This window comes from Paroedura picta, chromosome 10 (assembly GCF_049243985.1).
Source record: "Paroedura picta isolate Pp20150507F chromosome 10, Ppicta_v3.0, whole genome shotgun sequence".
Lineage (NCBI taxonomy): Eukaryota > Metazoa > Chordata > Lepidosauria > Squamata > Gekkonidae > Paroedura > Paroedura picta.
Genome location: NC_135378.1, coordinates 16,294,482 through 16,314,187, shown reverse-complemented (window position 1 = coordinate 16,314,187; position 19,706 = coordinate 16,294,482).

Genomic DNA, 19,706 nt, shown 5'->3' with positions numbered 1-19,706 from the left:
GACCTGATTAAAACAACAACAACACCTGCTAGATTAATGAAGCCAAAAGAACTAGAGGGTAGTGCATACCTTTCACATGAGGGCAGAGTGAATAATTAGCTGAGTCTGGCAAGCACAGAATGGTTGGTGGAAGAAATCCACCTGACAGAGATGCTAGAATCAGACTGCAAAGCTGACTCTGGGCATTCAGCCATTTAGACTTCTGCAGAAGCCTGGAGCAGAGACTTTCAAAATGGCTGCCATTAATAGGAGCCTTTCTGGGTGGCTTTGCCTGCGGAAGCAAATGAGTGCCCCCAGGAAACTGGGCAGACTTGTTAGAGCTCTACCGTGCAGGTGGACACCTTCAGGTGGCACAGTCACAAAATGGCCATTATGGGAGGCAGAAATAAACACAAAATGGCTGCCACAGAAGGTGGGGCCAATCCCCAAATGCCAGGGATCTGGGTGATGCACAGCTCTAAATAGTAACTCTTCAGTATTAAGCCCCATTTAACAGGATAGCTTTTAATCGGCACAGACAATCAGAAGCCCACTCACTTTCTACAGGCACTTGACAGGTGCTGGCATATTTTCAGTATGCAAAGGAGTGGTGCAGCAGGCTGCTCAAAGAATAAAATAGATTTTATGCAGATGAGAAACAACTTTGTGTAGAAAGGAGAGAGATTTAACTGTCTAGCTAGCTGTTGTCTGCAGTCATTCTTCTGTTCAACCACTGTTCTGAAGGCAAGCAGGGGGAAGTGTGCTCAAAAGAGCAGGAAGTCTCCCATTGTGCCAATGGAGGAGATGATTTGAAAATAATCAGGAAGTTCCTATTCTATGCTAAATTCACATCTCCTCCAATGCCTGCCACAGGACATTCTCTATATTCTATTCATTCATGCACATTTGTTTGGGTTTAATTCCAGGGTAAAAATAGTGAAGGAAATAAATATAACAAAACTGGAGATAGTCAATAGTGACCAATAGCGACCATATACATGAAATTTGTTATAGCAGTTTGGTCCTTACATCTCTCAGACACCTTTATTATGCTGTATGCTGAACTGCTGCTCGCCCTCTACCTATATGCATGGACTGGTCATTTCCATGTGTATCTGAAGAAGTGTGCATGTACATAAAAACTTATACCCCAAATAAAACTTTGCTGATCTTAAGGGTGCCTCCGGACTCAAACTTTGTTCTTCATGGAGGAACAGAGTCATGCTCCTTTAATAAGTAAGGGCTGCTGTTCTGGAGGCAAGCAGAGAGGAAGTGCGTTCAAAAAGCAGGAAGTCTCCTGCTGGGCCAATCAGGACTCTGGAGGAGAGAATTTGAAAATCGTGAGTATAATATACAAGCTGATTCCATATTATGGAGCAAATGCTCTATTAACAGGCTCAACACATGCTGGGAGCAACCGGCAACAGTGAAACAGAACTCACAACCTATATAGGTTCTATTCGTGCCTAAACTTCCCGTGTGCGGAAACTCAACGTTCCTTCCTTAAAAGCACCTTAAAGCCATCATTAACATATACTCTCTCAAGTCTCTATAATCACGGAGTTCCTAAATATACCTTTCCCATGCCCCCTGCAGGACACCCTTTATATTCTGCTCAGTTATGCGCACGGCAGACCTTGCATCTCCCAACAAATGGGAACTGCGAGTGCTCAGGGTTAGCGTTTTTGAAATCCCCAGCTAATCTTGTCAGCAAAAAACACTGCGTGCTCATCTTCTGGTCTCCCGTAGCTCAGCCCCCAATTGAGAATTGCCTGTGTGTAAATAAATTCACTCTGTTCTCCATGCCAGCTTCCTCTTTTTTTTGGGGGGGGGGATCATTTGCAAATCTTCCCAGGCTCATGCTGTGTGGTGGTGTCCTCTGCATTTAATAGCATAGTAGCACAAAACATTTCCCATGCTGTCCTCTCAAATGGTTTCGCCTTCGCCACTAACGGTGAGTGCATAGTCCAAGGCTCGTGAGGAGTGGGAGCCGCGTGGGCCTGGCAGGAGCCAAGACAAACATTTGGCGAGCCGCCAGTCCACCGCAGCTTCAAGGATCAGTGCAACAGGTTGGCAGTGAGCCAGCCCTGGCCAATGTGTGGGTCCCAGCCGTTTGCCAGCCACCAGTACTAAACCAGCCTGGAGGGAGGCCAACATACAAGTTAAGCTATGCAGTTCATCACCATAGCACAGGAGAGACATGGGCTGAAAACCAGAACCAGGAAGTAGAAGAGCAGAGACATAGGTGGGAAGGGAAGAGGGAGAGGAGGGTTGCCAAGAGGCAAATCTCTACTGAGAGAAGTTTAGGCTTCTGTAGCTTCTGCTGAGAAAAATGAGGGATTCCCCTTTAAAGCCTGGAAACCAGGAACTGACGCCCTGACCAATCAGGGCTTCTCTACCATGGAGTTCAGGAACAAATTCGAAACAGGCAGAGCTCCACATGCTTTCTCATGCTTTCTCAATCTGATTCTTCAATTATTGAGGGTTATATCCACTCTAGGACAGCGGTCCCCAACCCCCGGTCCGGGGACTGGGACCGGTCCATGGATCAGTTGGTACCGGGCCGCGACTCCTCCTTATCCTCCTCCCCAGCTGCTGCCTTGGGAGCTGCCCTGCCATTCTGCCACCGACTCACCTTCGGTGCTCTCCAGCGGCCACCATGGTTGAGGCTCGCAGCTGCTGCTGGCAGCGCCCCCCAGTGGGCAGTGGGAAGTCAGGGGTGCTGGTGGGAAAGCAAGCGGAGCAGGGGCTTAGGTGGCAACATCCCTTGGCAAGAGTCTACCCCCCCCCCCGAGGCTTCAGTAAAATTGTCAAGCGTTGACCCAATGATAAAAAGGTTGAGGACCACTGCTCTAGGATATTGCAGGATAAAGGTAGGGTCACTCCAGATCAATCATTCTTGTTGCAGAGGGAAAATTTAAATTGGACAAAATCAAAATGGAGATCGCATTCAGTGGAGATACACTCTGTGCATGCACTCAAAGGCTCACGCCTTGAATAAACCTTTGTTGGTCTTAAAGGTGCTATTGGACTCCTACTTCAGTCCAACACAGTGGGGCTTTTTGCACGCCTTCAAAATAGCACAATGGTTGCCAATTGAAAACGCTACTGATTTGCTGTTTTGCACAACGTCGTCGACAATCTGCCACACACCTGAAACCAATCTGCAAAAAGCGCTTCCTTGTAGCGCTTTCAGGGAAATCCCCAAAAGTGGATTCACCCTCCGGAAAGCGATACAGTCCTGCAACCAATCTGGGAAAGGGGCTGTTTGGGAGCATGCTAACGGCTGCCCATTGGCTGCTTGACGGCCAGGGGCGGGACGAGCTCGGCAATAGCGCTTCCTTTCTAGCGATTTCTGCCGAGACCGGAAGCCTGTGGGAAACGCTACAAAACGCAACTGGATTCCACTACAAAGGCAGGTATGCATAACGACGAATTCCACTATTTTAAATGGCGATTTTTCATTCAGTGACCAATTTGCTACAAAGATCCCGGTGCGTAAAGCCCCAGTGACTCCCTTGAATCTACTGTTAACAATAATTCCTCCCGGTATCTTCCTGATACCTCCCCCCTCTTCCACCACCCATTACCAGTGGAACAGTAGACTAAATGCATAGCTTCTGTCATCTGGCAGTCAATGGCCAGCTGCTCGTGGGCTGATTAAGAGCCCTGGATGGGCCTGTCCCAACCCACGGACCATGTTTGGCATTCCGTGCTCTGTCCCCAACAGTCACCTGTTGCGTCTGTAGTTCTAATGAGGACCCAGCTCGAGGCCTGAGGTAGGATTATAACCCTGCACTGGAACTGACCAATGCGTGGCTAGGTCTCGTCTGCTAGACCCAGTTACTTTAAGGCAGGGGTAGTCAAACTGCGGCTCTCCAGATGTCCATGGACTACAATTCCCAGGAGCCCCTGCCAGCGAACGCTGGCAGGGGCTCCTGGGAATTGTAGTCCATGGACATCTGGAGGGCCGCAGTTTGACTACCCCTGGTTTAAGGCAAAGCTGACCAATAGCGTGGAGAAGGAGGAGGAGGAGGAGGAGAAGGAGAAGGAGAAGGAGAAGGAGAAGGGTGCTGCTGTCAGGCCCAGGCAATCGCCACTTTCATCCTTTATGCTTATTCCTTTATTTGCGATATTGATTTCTTTTAAAGGCCCGTCCCTGCCTGTCTGCTTGCAGAGCTATTGTTAGCTGTGGTGTACGGCCTAATTCCTTTTGTCCCACTCACTTCTCCCATCGAATGATCTGCCACAAAACCCCGGGAATTCAATACAAGAATTGTGTGAAAGGACACGCTGCAGGTGACACCGCTGCCTTTCTCGCAGTGCCTCCAACCCCCTCTCTTCTGTCTCTGACTTGTGCCCCCAGACACGTTCTTCTGGGAGCCGCCTATGAGAAGACAGAAGAACACCACAAACTGACACAGCACTTCCGCACCCAACGCACTTTGCGATTGGATTTTACTGTGTGAAATGAAAAAAATCCCCTTGCAAACGATTGCTAAAGTGCATTGGAGGTGGAATGAAAGTGCATTTTTCAGCATGTGCCCTGCCTGGTTCTCCACATATCAATCATCTCGGTCCGACTTCTATCAGAAATCTGATTTTTTGAGACATCTTTATGCTCTAGATCAGCCAGTTGCAACCTTTCTTGGGGTTACAGCCCTTTTAGGAGCACTTCTTGGGTTCCAGGGCCCTTTGCTGGTCACTTGTGCTGGTCACTTGTCTTATATATATATATATATGTGAGACAATTCTCTAGAACAGGGGTAGTCAAACTGCGGCCCTCCAGATGTCCATGGACTACAATTCCCAGGAGCCCCTGCCAGCGAATGCTGGCAGGGGCTCATGGGAATTGTAGTCCATGGACATCTGGAGGGCCGCAGTTTGACTACCCCTGCTCTAGAACATTTGACCAAGAGAAGCATGTGTGTACATTCCCCCCCCCTCTTGAATGAGTTAATTCAAGCATGCACAAAGAAATGGATTACATGCTTTCTTTTTCTGTCCCTTGATGAAGGTTGAACTTCCTAGCAATTTAAGGACATCAGTTACCAGGGGCCCCTTAATCTCTTTGGGCTCTCCTCACATTTTTCAATCTGTGGCCCCCTTCAAATGTGCCAGGACCCCCAGAGAGCCACATGCCTCCCTCCCATTGAGAATGGCTGCTCTAGATGAGTTTAGCATCAGAATCTGGGCCCACAGAATCCATTTTTCTCCCTTTTGGGATTGGCCAACACAAAATCTAGCCCAGGGTCTCTTGCTGACCTGTTCCTAAACCAATGAGCCTTTATGTGGCGTTTGTTCCAACTCAAACCCAACAGCAGAACTTTCTGGCCGGGTTGGAGGGATACCATTAACTAAATAGATTTTGTAGCTATGACACACAGAGGCTTGATATTTTGCCCCGCTGTTTATTGGGCTGCCCAAACTTTCATAGATATGGAGCCATGCTTCTTTCTCCACTGTTAGAGGATCTGTTTTGTCTTCCAGCCGATTGTAAGGTACGGATTCTTCTGGCTGGCTCATTCTGGCAGGAGCCAAATGGTTTTGTTCCCAATAGACAGTTAGATTGCGGTGGTTGCATTGATACTTGTTCCGATTGTTCTTTGCTGCTATTGTTATCATTCTTTCTTGGTTGTTGGACTGCTGATGCTCAAGGCTGTCGTGAGAGCAGAATAAACAATGAGCAAACGTTCTACTCAGCACAGGTGAAAGAAGAAGAGTTGGCTTTTATACCCCACTTTTCAGTACCTGAAGGAGTCTAAAAGCAGCTTACAAACACCTTACCCTTCCTCTCCCCACAACAGACACCCTGTGAGGTGGGAGGGGCCAAGAGAGCTCTGAGAGAACTGATCTATGAGTACAGTTCTGAGAAAACTGTGACTGCTCCAAGGTCACCCAGCTGGCTGCATGTGGAGGAGTGGATAATCAAACCTAGCTCACCAAATCTGCGGCTGCCATTCTTAAGTGCTACACCACACTGGCTCTCAGAGCCTCATGGCAGCTGATCCCAGGCAGGCTGATGGAAACCTCTGGGAAGGGATGGAGCCATGATCACATATCCCCCATGCCAGGGGTGGCCAAACTATGGCTCTCCAGATGTCCATGGACTACAATTCCCATGAGCCCCTGCCAGCACATGCACACCTGGAGAGCCACAGCTTAGTCACCCCTGCCCTATTGAGTCATTTGAGAGGTGGCTAAATATTTGGGATTGGGTTGGGCATGCCCTGGACCATGAGCTACGTTTTCTCATGAAGATGCCCCAGCTTGTGCCTGGGGTGAGCATGCTTCCCCTAAACATTTCACGGACCTTTGCCTGGTTCGGGGGATTGGCTGGAAGCCATTTTAGGCTGACAGCAGATGGGTGCATGCAATCGTTCTTCCATGGAGGGAGAATAAAAATTGAGTCACCAGAAGATGCAGTTGGTAGAATTTTCTCGACAATTGTTGAGAGCATTTGGCTGGAGGGGGATTGGACAGATTGGTACCCAAGGCGATGCTAATTGCTCTGGGAGAAAGCAAGCAGCATGTGCGAAATTGTGCCAGAAGACTGACATGTATTGGGATGGCATGCAAAATTCCACTCCGTGGCATGCCCAGATACCCATCCAGCAAGGGACACGAGCGTGAATCTCCTTAACTGGACTGAGACATTGACAATTTGGTTGACCAAAGCTGACGTTTAGTAGGGAAATGCTTTAGGATGCTTAGGGCTGATCCTGCGTTGAGCAGGGGGTAGGACTAGATGGCCTGTATGGCTCCTTCCAACTCTATGATTCTGTGATTCTATGAAATACTAAAAAGCACCCCACCCCCTTTTTTATTAGGCTCAAACGTTCCTTTTCTACGGTACCTTCCAAATAGAAAGTCAAACATTCAAATAGAAACCAAGCAATCCAACATGCAAAACCCTTGCACGGAGAAACAGGCAAATGAAGAACCGAATAAAATTATCAGAGGAAGCAATATTCACAGCGCAGTAGAGAAGCGTCTGAAGCTGTACCGTGGCTGTCCCCCCTCTTCCCTCTCAAAGAAGAGCAACAAAAAGGAAAGCAGAAACCTCCCTCCCCTCCACCTTGTGTCAGCGGGTTGGACCCTTCAGAATAGCAGCCCTTTGCCGGTGGGGATACATATTTCATGAGGAATATAGTGTTACAAGTGGGACTCTACAAGGACTTGCAGGAGGTGGATCATTTTCCCTTCCCTGAAAGCCTTCATCGTCTCTCCTTTTGCTGCTTCCTTCTCGCTTTCCTCTGTGCCCCACACCTTCCGTCTTCATTCTCTCCCCCAACAACCTCTGTGCCCCAGGTGTGTGGTGCTAGCCACTGGGTCAGCTTCTCTTGCCTGGCAAGACACCCTCAAGACCTCACTTCCCCCGTGCCCCCTCCAAAAACGATTTCCCCTTTCCCTCTCTCCTGGCAACCTCCACCTCCTCTCCTTTCCCCCTGCCTCGTTCTATTCCTCTCAGCCATTCACTAACTGATAGAGTTGTCAGCTCTGGGTTAGGAGACACCTGGAGACCTTGGGAGTGGAGCCAGGAGTGGTAGGATGGGACCCTAACGGAGTGATGCCACGAAGTCCACCCTCCAAAGCAGCCGTTTCCTCCCAGGGAACTGATCTCTGCTACTTGGACATGTAAAACCAGCGGATCCCCTGATCCCACCTGGGGACCGGCATCCTTCCCAACTTACCGTTTATGTGCCTCTGAGTTTTAGTGACATTTATTATTAATTTACTTCATTTATCACTGCCGTTCTCCACAGTGGGGGCCAAAGCAACTTATATTATTATCTTCCTCTTCACAACAGCCCTGTGAGGTAGGCTAGGCTCAAAGTATGCAGTTGGCCCAAAACCATCCACTGAGCTTTCACAGCAAGACCGGGATTCGCACCCGAGTCTCCCAGCCTGCTCTGAGGTTCCAACCACCCCTCCACAAGGGCTTTTATAGGGTGGCTGCTGTTGAACAGGAGCAAGGGGCCCGTCCCACGTGAGTCATGCCGGTCAGGTGGCATCAAGTCAGTCAGCCTTGTTTACTCTTCCATCAAAAGGCCAAAACAAGCATGGAAAGGAAACAACAAGAACAACAACAACTTATTTATAACCCACCTTTCCCAGGATGCTCAGGGTGGGTAATAACACATATAACACCAATAAATAACATAATAATAATTAAGACCATAACATTAAAATGCATATTAAAGCCAGCTCATTTCAAAGCTGTGCTCTCATCTGTCCTCTGGTGGGAGGGGCGGTGTAAGCATACGTTTTCAGGATGTGGTAGTCTGCAGTCATTTGATGTTTTGAGCAAGGGAGGCCAGAATTGCAATGGTGAACTCAGCTGTAGGCGCTGCCTGCCCTGACTTTGGACTGTGTTTCTGACCTTAAACTGGGTCTAACTGCTTTTCATTACACACCCCTTCTCCATCACTCTTTCCCTCCCCTTTTCTGTCAGTATTCTGTCAATCTTCTCTCTCGTTTCTCCCTTCCCTTCTCTAACAATCTGTGCTCTTTCTCCCCCCCCCTTCTTATTAATATTCCCCCCTCTCTCTTTCTCCTCCCTCCTTCTCCTCTTGTTGGTAGGCCTTTGCAAAACACATGGGAGCAAATCCCATATTCCCCCATCCTGTCACCAAGCCAGGCCTCAATAGTCCCTCCGGGATCAGCCCTGGAAATTGTTGTGTCTGGGAAATGCTCAAGCCTCAAGTAGCTCCCCTGTCACTGAGCCAGATGCCGCTTCGGGCCTCCAAACCCAACTGCAGTGGTGGTGGGACCTGGGAGCTGCTTGAGGTCCTGAAGTGTTTCTGGATAACACCTTAGCCAGATCCAGAACAGCTCCTGAATACACTGTAGTGGTTCCTGAACAACACTTCCAGCTCTGCAGAAAAGAGTTTTCCTCTTCACTTGAGTACAGAACAACCTTTTGGGTGTGTGTGTGTGTGGGGGGGGGAAATCTTGAATCTACACAGTGTATTTTTTTAAGACTTTGGGTTTTCCTGCAAACCTGAGTGGTCCCCTGAGTTTGCAGGAAAATCTGTTTAGTATCAGTGTGGCCCCAATCTGCAGATTTAGATATCTGCAGATGAGGACCACACTTCACTATTAGATATATAACTGATATTCAGTGCAGAACCAGAGCTTTCCATTCTGCTTCCAGGCGACTGCAGAAAAGCGGCCCTGTTGTGTATGCAGACCTGCCAAGGACTGAGCTTGAGGTTCAAGGCAGGACTGAAATTCAAAGCCACCAATTGGCTCAGATCAGGCAGGCTTCTCTGTGGGAGCCAGAAGATTGGCTACTCTGTGGGTAGCCCCTGCCAGATTGGATGGCTTGCAGCAGGATCCACCAAGGATCCGATCAGTTCAAACTGTTCTGTAACCAGTCACCCATGATCGCGGATAGGTCTATTGTTCCATGTGTGTTTATACTGTGGGATTTGTTTGAGGGCTTTCCAGTGCAGCCACAGTCCTCTTGTGCTTTGAGCTGATCACAGAAGAAGAAGAAGAAGAAGAAGAAGAAGAAGAAGAAGAAGAAGAAGAAGAAGAAGAAGAAGAAGAAGAAGAAGAAGAAGAAGAAGAAGAAGAAGAAGAAGAAGAAGAAGAAGAAGAAGAAGAAGAAGAAGAAGAAGAAGAAGAAGAAGAAGAGTTGGTTCTAATATGCCACTTTTCCCTACCCGAAGGAGGCTCAAAGCAGCTTACAGTCGCCTTCCCTTTCCTCTCCCCACAACAGACACCCTGTGAGGGAGGGGAGGCTTAGAGAGCCCTGATATTACTGAAGAAGAAGAGTTGGTTCTTATATGCCGCTTTTCCCTACCCGAAGGAGGCTCAAAGTGGCTTACAGTCGCCTTCCCTTTCCTCTCCCCACAACAGACACCCTGTGAGGGAGGTGAGGCTGAGACAGCCCTGATATCACTGCTCGGTCAGAACAGTTTTATCAGTGCCGTGGCGAGCCCAAGGTCTCCCAGAGGGCTGCATGCGGGGGAGGAGCGCAGAATCGAACCCGGCATGCCAGATTAGAAGTCCGCACTCCTAACCACTACACCAAACTGTCTCAAGAGCTGAAAAATTCCAGTGCCTCCATGTTCCTTGACCCTCAGACCCAACAAATCCATTAGCAGACACTTTATGAGAAAAGCCAGAACTGAATACAACGACCAGTTGCAAGCCCTCTCTCGTTAATCCTACACCTTTATTTCTTCCTTTTCTTTATTTTGAAGACGATTAAGGATCAGGCCTCTCCATTTTGTGCTGCTGCTCTTCTCAAGGGTGCTGCCATCAACCCTGGGCTGTTGCTATTTTAAAGCCGGACAGCAGGTCTTCCTCACCAGTAAGCGCTGTTACCTTTAGCAGCAGGTCAACGGCAAGCGGGGGATATGTCCTACTTGGGGGGCAAGCCTATTTATTTCAAGCAGGCGACCAAGACGGAGCTTTGATACATACTGAGCAGATCCTGCCTTGTGAGGTTTGTGTCACAAGGGAAGCAACTCTTCACATGATTTAAACAGGCTAGTAGGACAAGGCCCTTCGACCCAAAGGCCCATGCTGAGGAATTAAATTAATATGAAATCTTAATGGGGTGGGTTCTTTGCGAGGGTGTTTAGGGCTAATTCTGCACTTACTTTGTTTATTCCATTGTGGATCTGGCTGAATTCAGATTGATTTGAACTCGGGTCTTCCTCTCCCCACCCTTCCCCATTGAAACAGGAAAGTGTTCTGCACTTGGTTAGGGGAGCTCAGAAGGGGAGGGGGGAGCCAAGCACAGCAGGGGAGCCTCTTTCTTTCTTTTCTTGAAGCGGGGGGGGGGGGGGAAGAGGATTGGAGACAGCAGAGGAGGGGGAATAAATCCAAAAGGAAAATATCTGCCAAGAGAAGTTAGGGCTTCTGGAGCTTCTGTTGAGAGAAGTTAGGGCTTCCCCTTTTAAAGGAAGCCTTGCAACATGGGAAGGAGGAAGCCTTTGAACTGACACCCTGGCCAATCAGGGCTTTTCTACAGCTTTGGAGGCTCGAGGCAGCAAGTTAGTTTACAACAAGCAGAGAGCCGTACCTTTACTCGTGCTGATTTTTCAAATATCGAGGGTTATAACCACTCCAGGATATCACGGGGGAAAGGTAGAGTCACTTCCGATCAGTCATGCTTGTTGCAGAGGGAAAATTTAAATCACCCCAAATCAAAATAGAAATTGCATTCAATAGTATGCATTGAATCGACCTGGGACTGGAATGAAAGCTCCGTGCAGATTCAGCCTAGCTGGGACCGGGAGAGCTCCTGGAATTGCAGCTCATCATCTGATTACAGAAATCAGTTACCTTGGAGAAAATGGGTGCTTTGGAGGGTTGGACTCACTGAGGCTTCACCCCCAAAACTCCAGCAGTTCCTCAACCTGGTACTGACAACTCCACCCCCTGCCCATCCCCTGCTGGTGGCCAGGATGGACCAATCCACCTGTCACCACCGTATTGTATTTCATTTATGCCCCATCTTTTATTTTATTTCATTTATACCCCATCTTTCTCCCCAATGGGGATCCAAAGTGGCTTCCATAGTCTTCCGCTCCTCCATTTTATCCTCCCAATAACCTTGCGAGGTAGGTCAGGTTGAGAATGTGAAACTGGCCCAAGGTTGCCCAGCTAGCTTCCATGGCAGAGTGGGGATTTGAAACTGCGTCTCCGAGATCCGATAGCTCCCACTTCGGTCAACAGGATTGGGGGATCTGCAACATCAGTAGGGTGCATGATTCAAAAGGGTGTGAAGAATATCCTACAGGGGGAATTGGAGGAGATGCACATTTAACATGGTCGGGTTTCTTCTTTGCGGGAAATACTTAGGTCACCGAACAAATGGCCAAATACAGTGCCATAACATGCAAAGTTCGACAAAACTTTGTTATTAGAAATTTGCCTCAGTTACCTAAGTGACCTTTTAAAATAGTTGTATAATGTTTTAAAGGTTTAATAGTTGTATAATGTTTTAATGGTTTGATTTATAAGTGTTTTTATTGCTGGACATTTGTACACTGCCATGATTAGCTGGATTAGGGGTTTGTTAGCTGCTCGGGTTTTGTAGCAGGCCTGGGGCCATCTATCAATCTAATCCAATCAGAGATTAAGAGCTTCCTGGAATTTCTCAAACAAACACCTCCTGTGTCATGCTTGGCACAGTTGGAGGCTTCCTGCTCCTCTGAGCACACTTCCTCCCTGATTGCCTTTCCGATGGAGAAGAATATCAGTTGGGCAGTTAGGACTCTTTCTTCCTCCTCCTTTCCTGAAAAAAGCTGTTCCGCTTCTTAATAAAACTGTGTTATCCTTTAAGCCAGGGGTAGTCAACCTGTGGTCCTCCAGATGTCCATGGACTACAATTCCCATGAGCCCCTGCCAGCGAATGCTGGCAGGGGCTCATGGGAATTGTAGTCCATGGACATCTGGAGGACCACAGGTTGACTACCCCTGCTTTAAGCAGCCCGTGTTCTGCCCCTTTGCATATTTAAGCTCTACAGCACCAGTCATTGCCTCTTCCCTGTCTTCTAAGCTGCTCTGGTTGACTGTTGGACTGGCAAGGGATGCTGTTCTGTGGCCTTTAACAGCAACCTGGTGCTTAGAAATCAAACCAGCAAGGCATCCCATGGCATGGACTTCAGCATGGGAGGGAGGGAAGCATCTCTTGATGCCAGTTGGTTTGTAGCACAACTTGCAAAAAGATAGGAGCAGAACACACCTGCAGAGTGGCAATGTTACTGGGTAGCAGCAGTCCCCACCCCAATAATTATGTGGGGCATCATGGTTCAGCTTTGGGTGTGATTAGAGAATAGTACATGGAGCATTTTTATGCATGTGCCATCTGCAAAGTTTTGAAAGTAACACCCCACCAGGGCTACTTGGGTTTGGGAAAATGGGTCAGAGGGCATGGCGGAAGCCCTGCTTCCCCCCATGCTGGGAGCTGAATCAGATTCCCACAGGCTTTAAGAAGGAAACCGCTTGTATGTTCTATTTATTGCACACATTAGAACAGAACAGTCTGTTCCCCTCTCGGATATTTGTGTGCATTGGTTGAGCCTCAGCAGGTGAAGTCAGTGTGGCACAGTGGTGAAGAACAGGAGCCTCTAATCTGGAGAACAGGGTTGGATTCCACCCCTCCTCCTCCACATGCAGCCAGCTGGGTGACCTTGGGCCAGTCACAGTTTTCTCAGAGCTCTCTCAGCCTCCCCTCCCTCACAGGGTGTCTGTTGTGGAGAGACAAAAGGGAAGGTGAACGTAAGCCGCATTGATGCTTCTTCGGGAAGAGAAAAGTAGCATATAAGAACCAATTCTTCTTCAGGATTATCAGGGCTCTCTCAGCCCCACCTACCTCACAAGGGTGTCTGTTGTAGGGAGAGGAAAGGATGGAGATTGGAAGCCACTTTGACTCCTGGTAGAGAAAAGACCATAAGGAAGGCCGAGCGTCAAAGAATTGAGGCTTTTGAACTCTGGTGCTGGAGAAGATTCTTGCGAGTCCCTTGGACTGCAAGGCAAACAAACCGGTCAGTCCTAGAGGAGATCAGCCCAGACTGCTCCTTAGAAGGCCAGATCCTGAAGATGAAACTCAAATACTTTGGCCACCTCATGAGAAGGAAGGACTCCCTGCAGAAGAGCCTAATGCTGGGAGCGATCGAGGGCAAAAGAAGAAGGGGACGACAGAGAATGAGGTGGCTGGATGGAATCACTGAAGCAGTAGGTGCAAACTTAAATGGACTCCGGGGAATGGTAGAGGACAGGAAGGCCTGGAGGATCATTGTCCATGGGGTCGCGATGGGTCGGACATGACTTCGCACATAACAACATAACAACAGAGAAAAGTGGCATATAAAAACTCTTCTACTTCTTCAGTAATATCAGGACTCTCTCAGCCTCACTTCCCTCATAGGGTGAGGAAGGAGAAGCCATTGGAAGCCGCTTTTAGCCTCCTTCAGGCAGTGCAAAGTGGGATGCAAAAAAACAGCTCTTCTTCTCAGGCATTTCTGAGCCTCCTCCACTCCGAAGAGGCCTTGTGGTCTTCCAAGCTGAAGCTGCAATGCCTAGTATGAATATTTCCAGCCTGCATGTCTTCCTTCGACATTTGCCATTTTTCTTTTTGCAAAGAAGGATATTTTTCATATTTCTTTTTTTTTTTTTTACCAGGGCACAAGTAAACCCAGCTCTGCTTTGCTGACAGTCTTATTTATGTTCCACAGCAACATTATCAATGAGGTTGTCAGCCCAGCTTTAGCATATGGAGTTGTTCAGAATTGTGTCGAGGTTGCTGACGGAACGGTAAACGCTGTTGGATGCAAGAGCTTTAGATGAAGAAGAGCCAATGTGTTTTTTTAAACCCGATTTTCAGACTCATTGCAGCTTGGAGCATATTTTTAAATAGGGTATACACATTCAAAGTGCCTCTTCCTTCTCTCACTGCTCCAAGCTGCGGCATGTCTGAAAATCATGTTTAAAAAAAAATGTTGGAGTTTCCTCTTCTAAAGCTGTTGTGTCGGCATATATTGTACTTACATTACTTATCCTGGATGCTCTAGGCCAGGGGTAGTCAAACGGCGGCCCTCCAGATGTCCGTGGACCACAATTCCCAGGAGCCCCTGCCAGCATTTGCTGGTAGGGGCTCCTGGGAATTGTAGTCCACGGACATCTGGAGGGCCGCCGTTTGACTACCCCTGCTCTAGGCTGATCCTGCATTGAGCAGGGGGGTGGGACTAGATGGCCTGTGTGGCCCCTTCTCACTCTAGGGTTCTAAGAGTCTAGTTCAGCAGTGGAAGGGGCTGCCTAAGGAGGTGGGGAGCTCCCTCACTGGTGGTCTTCAAGCAATGGCTAGACAGATACTTCTCCTGGATGCTTGAGGCTGATCTTGCATTGAGCAGGGGGTTGGGCTAGATGGCCTATGTGCCCCTTCCCACTCTAGGGTTCTAAGAGTCTAGTTCAGCAGTGGGAGGGGCTGTCTAAGAAGGTGGGGAGCTCCCTCACTGGTGGTCTTCAAGCAGTGGCTAGACAGATACTTCTCCTGGATGCTTGAGGCTGATTTTGCATTGAGCAGGGGGTTGGGCTAGATGGCCTGGAAGGCACCTTCCCACTCTATGGTTCTATGATTCACCTATGATTCTATGACCCTGAGCTGGCAACCCTGATCTCACAAGATCTTGGAAGCTAAGAAGTCTTTGCCCTGGCCAGTATTTGGACGGAAGACTCCCAAGGAATACCAGGGTCGTGTCACAGAGGTTAGGCCATAGAAAACCACCTCTGAACATCTCCGCCTTTGAAAACTCATAAGTCAGCTGTGACTTGACAGTAACAAAAAATGCAAGTTATGATCTATGAGTCTTGCTCCCACACTCTAGGTTGTAGAACTGTAAACTCTGCCTCTTCTTTTTTCTTTGCCATTCTTTGTTCTTGTTGCTGCTGCCATGTCCTTGCAGGTGGGCCAAAGTCCACAATGCATTTCTTTAACAAGTCAGGTCCAGGAAACCTGAGCCTAGTCTGCACACAATAGATAATGCACTTTCAATGCACTTTAGAAGTAGATTTTCCTGTTCTGCACTGGAAAATCCAGCTGCCAAAGCACATTGAAAGTGCATTATCCTTTGTGTGCGGAATGGGCCCTGGTCCCCCCACAGCCACACAGCCGCTTCCATCTCCAGTTCTCCCCTAAATTCCCCCCAAAGGATAAAGCTGCTGGACGCTTGAAATGCTCTGTTATTGAACTAGGAGTATAACCGCGCATCTACTTGTGCAGTGCTAGAGATGCTCCTTTATGTTTGCAAATCAGGAACTGGGAACACAGCAGAGATGGAGGCACTCAAAACTTGATTGGCAGGAAGATGCAGGGAAAGGAGCCCCAGCTTTCTCAACAAGGGAGCTCCTGCAGTCCTAACTCAAAAGCAGAATCGAGGAGAAGAGCTGTTTTTCTGCACCCCACTTTTTTTTACCTCCCAAAGGAGTCTCAAAACAGCTCTCAATTGCCTACCCTTCCTCTCTCCCTAACAGACACCTTGTGAGGGAGGTGAGGCTGAGAGAGCTCTGACAGAACTGGGGTGGCTCAAGGTCACCCAGCTGGCTGCCTGTGCGTCCAAGTGGCTTCTCTTCCTCTCCCCGCAACAGACACCATGAGAGGTAGGTGAGACTGAGAAAACCCTGAGAGGAACAAGCCGGTGGAAAAGTCAGATTCAGGGATTAATGAAACAGGATTTACGAAGGACTAAGGTTTCTGAAGAGAAATAAATGTCTCCCGAACTAGAGATGGCACTGTCCAACTAGAGACCCTGTCACCCAGCTGGCTTGAGATGAAAGAGCGGGGAATCACAGCCAGCTTTTCAGATGCGCTGTTACACACACTGGCTCCCTTTAGTCAGGAGGATCTTTTAGTCCCGACCCATTCTGCGCATGATGGATCACGTACTTTTAATGCGTTTTAGAAGGAGATTTTCCTGTTTTGCCCAGGAAAATCCAGCTGCAAAAGCACATTGAAAGTGCATCACCCGACACTTGTGGAATGGGCTGTATATGCATACACTCAGACACCCCCAATCTGCTCAGACCCTGGAAGCTAAGCAGGGTTGGCTCGGTTCAGAATTTGAAAGGGAGTCACCCCCCCTCCCTCATGGAAGTCCAAGATTAGAGGTGGGCCGGGGCAAACCTCTGAGTGTCTCTCGCCTTGCAAAGCCCACCAGGGGTCACCGTAAGTCAGCTGTGACTTGGTGACAAAAAAGCCCATCTGCCCTCCCCCCTTAAAAAAAAAAGACATGGTCAAGCTTAATATAGACATAACCTGGAGGTAAGTTGATTGTCCTAATCAAGAACACAAAGTAGCAAAAGAGAGGCAATTGGTAGCTTTCAAGACCAGCTCCAAGCAGTAAAAACCCAAGAGCTCAGCACTTCACTTGCCACAAAGCCCACTCAAAACAACAGGACCAGGAAAGTCCTTGTACGCCCGGCAATTTCAAGAGAGAGGGGCCAAGCTCCACAGGGACAGCCTGGAAGACTGATACCAGCAGCCCGAGTCCCTTGCAGTTCAGGTAGGCTGAATCATGTCCTCCCTGATGGGAACGTTAATAGGATAGGACCTGGGACCATCCTGCCTGCCTGAACATTCGGTTTCTGGGCAAGGCTGCATTCTAAGGAAGATCCTTGAGTGTTGTGGAATGCCAAGAACCAGCATGGTGTTATGGTTAATCTGGGGAACCGGGTTTGATTCCCCACTCCTCCACATGCAGTCAGCTGAGGGACCATGGGTCAGTCACAGTTTTCTTAGGACTATTCTCACAGAGCAGTTCTGCTAGAACTCTTTCAGCCTCACCTACCTCACAGGGTGTCTGTTGTGAAGAGAGGAAAGGAAAGTGATTGTGAGCCAATTTGAGGCTCCTTTAGACATTGAAAAGTGGGGTATAAAAATCAACTCTTCTCTTCTTCTGCTTCTGACATGGATATTGAGGAGTCTCTGAGAAGTCACAGATCTTGACTGGGGGGCAACAGCATTCCCAGGGGAATTAAACTGCTCCCTCTTCCAATTACATTTTGTGGTGTGCAGCCTGGTGGGGGCTCCCTGGTTTGTCAGGCAATTGGCTGCTGAAGCCCAGAGCTGGGTGGCAACATCAGGGGAAGGCCTCAGCCTCTCTGCTCTGTTGATGGCCCTCCAGAGGAACTGGCTGGCCACCGTGGAAGGGGAAGATGCTGTACAAGATGGGCCAGTGATCTGATCCAGCAGGGCTCTTCTGATGTTCTTATGATATTAAAGACGACGCTCACCTGCACATTTGCTGCACAGAGACCAGGGCCATTGGGAAATGCTTAAGCATGGTTCCCAGCAAAGGAGGATGTTTTTAGGTAACACCACTTTCTGTAAAAATTAAGCCTAATTGCTATATTTCTCATCCACATCGAGAACATCTGTTTTGCCAGCTGCATGAGACAGGGGCAGACATTCTGTTTTTCCTCCCTTACTGGTATCTTAACTCAAGTTTGGATGGAGGATGGAGCCTTTTTATAGGAGCCAAAGGGATCTTGGCCTTTACCCCTTTAGACCCTGGCTTACAGCCTGTACCGCTCTGGATGTGGAGTGATTTCCCCCCCTCTTGTTTATTTCATTAATAATTCTATTGCATTTTGTACACTGCTTTGATTCCAGCAGATAGAAATATATAAAGAAATGTCCACATAACCTCAAACCTGCCATTTTAACATACTCATGCCCCCCCCAAGTCTCTGCTGTGCATCATCCCGCCCCCCCAACTATGGAAACATGTCGTCCCCCCCACTGCACATTTGCTGAACTTACGGTTAGCTTTACGGCATTATTTCAAGGGCACAGTTCTAAGGCTCATGAAAAAAAAAGGAGGAGCTGCTTTCCAGACCGCTGCACCTGCCACCTGACGGAACACCCTCTCATCAGTCGAGCCAATATGAAAGACTGACTCGAGGGAAGGCCAGAGTGCCCAGCGCGCTCAGCGACCAGAGCTTGTCCCCAAAGACGGACAGCTCACTCCTCCTTCTGCTCCGTATCTGTGTGCCCCGTTTTACTGGAGCGAACTTATCTTGAATTACAGGACAGCATTCCCTACCCCGCCCGCACTATACTCATTCTCATTCTTTCCGCAGGGAGGCCTGTGCCAAAGAAATTTGCAGAGGGCCTCTGAATGGAAAAAAGGGAAGGCGCTGATTAATGAGCCCTGTTTGTTCTGTTGCGTGTGATCAAGCCGGGCCCGGCTCTACAGCCATTGATAAAAAGCAAGCAAAGCACAGTAATATCTGCAGACTGTTATATTTGTCTGCTTAAAATTCCGGCGCTCTGAGTGCCAGAATAATTTGCTCTCTACCATCTGGCAACAGCTATGCTGGGGGGGGGGAGCGTTGTTTGAGGTGGAATCCCAGAATATGGAAATACGGTGCTGTAGCCTGCAATTTAAAATGATGGGCACACCATTCACTATATATAATATGAATTACAGCATCCCCGCAGCTGCACTGTAAACAATTCTACCCATGCTAATCTTTGGAACATTTAGAAGCAAACTTATCACACGATTGCAGCAACGCCTGTGACTTTTTATGTGGATATATACAGCGTATTAAAGTCCATAAACCACCGTGCAGCAAGATACATGGACTGCAAACCCATACATTTAAAAAATCCAGCTCCGGCATCTAATATGCATACGTTTTTCCTGCAATCAATATGAACAAGGTGAACTTGGGAGAACAGGCCTTATTCCTGTATTTGAAACTTCACGCGTGACAATTTTGTCGAAGCGAAGTTTCCCACCTGAATGCCTGATGCATCTACCTACTGCCATGATCCAAACAATCTTCTTCTCCCTCACCCAACCAGAGGAAAACTAGTTTCTTCCGCTTGGGCATTACCCCACCTACAGGCAGGGGTTACTCTCGGCTTCTGTCGACTTTCTGTTTGTTGAATGATTTTCCCCAAGGATCCCGATAGAATTCTTTGTGAGGAATCTTTATTTTTCTAACAGATCCAAGTCCCAAGGGTCTCTGAGCAGGGTAGGGGTGTGGAGGATAAATGTTACACAGGTTCTAGTCGGTAGTGCAGATATGCCTTGAAGCAGCTTTTCTGAATCTTTTTACCATTGAGAACCCCCTGAAACATTCTTCAGGTGTCCAGAAACCCCAGAAGTGGCACACTTGTGCAGAATATGGTTGGGGAGCGGAGCTGTGGACATGCCCACCTGGGGCCCCTCCTCTTCCCACCCCCTCCAGGCTCA